Genomic DNA, 3,471 nt, shown 5'->3' on the forward strand with positions numbered 1-3,471 from the left:
AGTGTTTGCAATAATGTCATTTCCTTTTGACCTTTATATGATTTAATTTGAGGTTGTGATGTGTTTGATTTGAAACGGCAGTGGTCCTGCTACCTTTGAGACAACACACTGTCTGACTAATGAACTACAGTCACACTCATCTACATTACGCCTCTGACCTTTCAGAAACAAATGGAGAAACAGATTACCTCAGATTATTGAGTGTGCTCACAACTCTATTTTTACACATGAAAATCACTTTCATTTTCAAACAGACTAATTTTTCCTAAAACTATTGGTTTACAGTATTTCCTTACACTTGAAGAGAAAAGCAAGCACTGAGCCTCTAAATATATCTTATTTGTCTTCAGCTCTGAAGCCTTTGAACAAAGTAGAACATCAGAATTATATCCTCAAAATAATGAACTCATGCTTTGTTTTCTACATCTACCACTGTTTTATTAGAAGCCTACCATCTCACGCTAAGTAAAATAAAAATAAAAAGTAAAGCCGTAGGAAGAGAACAACTCTATTAGTTAGAATCACAATTTAATGGAAGCCTGCTTCTGCCAGAGGATTAAAAAATATGTAATTGAAACTCTAACTTTTTCCCCCCGATTTAGATTCTCAAAATAGAATGAAATAAATTCAGAGCAATTTGACCTTTTCTTTTTGAATAATTTCAGGTTTAGATGTCACAACTTTTTTTTTTTCTCAGGAATTAAAATATTAATTTATATTCATTCATCCATTCATTTTCTTTTCGGCTCAGTCCCTTTATTAATCTGGGGTCGCCACAGCGGAATGAACCGCCAACTTATCCAGCATATGTTTTACACAGTGGATGCCCTTCCAGCTGCAACCCATCACCGGGAAACATCCATACACTCATTTACAAACATACTCAACGGACAATTTAGCTTACCCAATTCATACATGTACATACCGCATGTCTGACTGTAGGGGAAACCAGAGCACCCGGAGGAAACCCACGCGAACTCGGGGAGAACATGCAAACTCAACACAGAAATGCCAACTGACCCAGCCAAGGCTCGAACCAGCGACCTTCTTGCTGTGAGGTGATAGTGCTAACCACTGCGCCACTACGTCGCACAATATTAATTTATATTTGAAATAAATATAAGTTTGAAATAATTTCTCATGATTTTAAGTTCATATTTCTGTTCCATTTTCTCTCTCTGTCGATAGGTGTTACAATTCTACATCAATTCCAACTCTTTCTTTAAGAGTTTTCAGAATAGTTAATAGTCTATAGTTGTTAGTTAGACGTTTATAGTCTTTCTTGCAATTCTGTCAGTATTTTCTGTTTTCATCTCATGATTTGTTTTTAGCAATTTTGAGTTTATTACTTAATCCCAACACTGTTTCTATCGAAGTTGATATTTAGCCGTACAATATTGGTCATATCTAATTTTTACGAGGTGGGTTGTTAGCCCAACGCTCAACCCCCAAACTGGAGGACCAGGACATACACACATACACTACAGACAATTTAGCTTACACAGAAATGCCAACTGACCCAGCCGGGACTCTGAACCGGCGACCTTCTTGCTGTTAGGCACCAGCGCTACCCACTGCACCACTGTGCCGCATTTAAGTTTATTGCAATTCTGATTATATATCTCATAGATTCTAAATTTCTCAAAATTAAATATTGCATTGATTAAAATTGTTCAAGTTAAATTGTTCTCTCATTTCTACATAGTAGCTATGTGGCTTATGTAAGATTATAAGCCCCAAAAATACGCCTGCATTAAATAGTTCCATATTGACCATATTTGGAAGGGTCGAGAATAGGACTTCACGATTCTGGATAAAATGACAATCATGATTTTTTTTTTTGCTTAAAATAAAGATCATGATTTTCTCACGATTGTGTAGATGTAAAATAAAGGGTAATAAATGTTATATATTGGATTGGTGGACTCCCCCGGTCTCCAGGAATTTCAGAGACAACTGTTGGCAGGTATGCCTGTTATTAACAGCCTATGCTGGTTCGGTTTGCTAAAGTAGACATCATTAACGGGCGCGCATCCTCTGTAGTAAACACAGTTCACGGTCAGCTCACGTGTGATTCTGCACCCGTGAATCCGTCACTACATGAATACAGAAATGATATTTTGTGGTGAATTTACTTTATGCGCAAAATTGGATTATCGCATAAAAGATGTGCGAATAAAGCAACTTTCCATCCAATGAGTCAAAGTGAACAAAATCGTCACTTCCTAATTAACTGGTGCCAAATATTAACAGTATTAATAGAATTTGCTGCAATAAGAGAACCTGTGTGAATCTTTTCTTTATTTAACAAATGACTTACACAGACACTCTTGATTCCGGAGGTCACTAATAAAATAATAACACTAAACGGTTAAGGCGTTTTAGAATGACCTAAACAACATTTCAGATGTTTTACAGTGTTCTCAGCTTGCTGGTTTGTCCATTCACACACATTTTTATCATCACATGGTCTCTTATAACAAAATCACATGACCTTTTTTTAAAGCGCATACGGGAATTTGTTCGGTAAAAGTGTTTCCATCAGAGTTTATGTGCATCTTCTCTTATTGAATAAAAAGTTTATCCTACTCAGTTATGCACATATGTTTTTTATTCTCATTTCCATAGTTTATGCGCATCAAGGCGTTTCCATCAACCGTTTTTATGTGTATATGCAAAATGTGCATAGGTGTATGGAAACGTAGCTTGTGACTCAACACCATTTGGAGGTGTCCACAGTGCTGAGAAATGTATATAAACCAATGGTTCTCTCCTGACTTTTAAAATATAATTCCCTGAATCGTAGAGAATATAATTGCCAAAAATTGATAGTGTTCATTACTTAGCAACATACAGAAGACTATGTAAAAACATGATATGATGGGCTTTTAGTTTCTCTGCCTCTCCCATTTTCAAAATAAGAGTCCCACTTACAAAGTAAGTTTTATATAAGCTTAGATAAACTTCAAAATAAGGGGAAAATCTCACTAGTAATCTCACTAGGAACCATTGTGACCATTCAAATCCATCCTGGGGCATGCATATTAATCATGTGCCTCTTAAAAGTCTGCGTTGTGCTCCAATTGGTCTGATTTTCATCAGGATTTATATGAAAACAACAAAACAATGGTGTCTGAGGCTCTCGGTATGTCATTTCCATGTACTGATCTTGTATTATTTATTCAAATTTTCATAATATGACACCTTAAAGAATTTCCCTTTATGATCTATCATGATATTTATCCACTTGAAACGGTTGTGAAATGAGAAAAAAATAGGGCCCTGCATGATTTTGTCCTTTGTGAACCGATTAGATTGTTGTAAGATGGATGTTGTTAACAAAATAAGGGAAGATTGATGAATGGATGAAGGCAGAGCAGTAACGAGACACGCACTGATAGCTCCTACTGAAAGGCATTCCATCTGACCAGAAGTCATTTTAAGGGGGCATTGAAGGTTGTTGATAAAATG

The sequence above is a fragment of the Danio aesculapii genome, chromosome 14 (assembly GCF_903798145.1).
Source record: "Danio aesculapii chromosome 14, fDanAes4.1, whole genome shotgun sequence".
Lineage (NCBI taxonomy): Eukaryota > Metazoa > Chordata > Actinopteri > Cypriniformes > Danionidae > Danio > Danio aesculapii.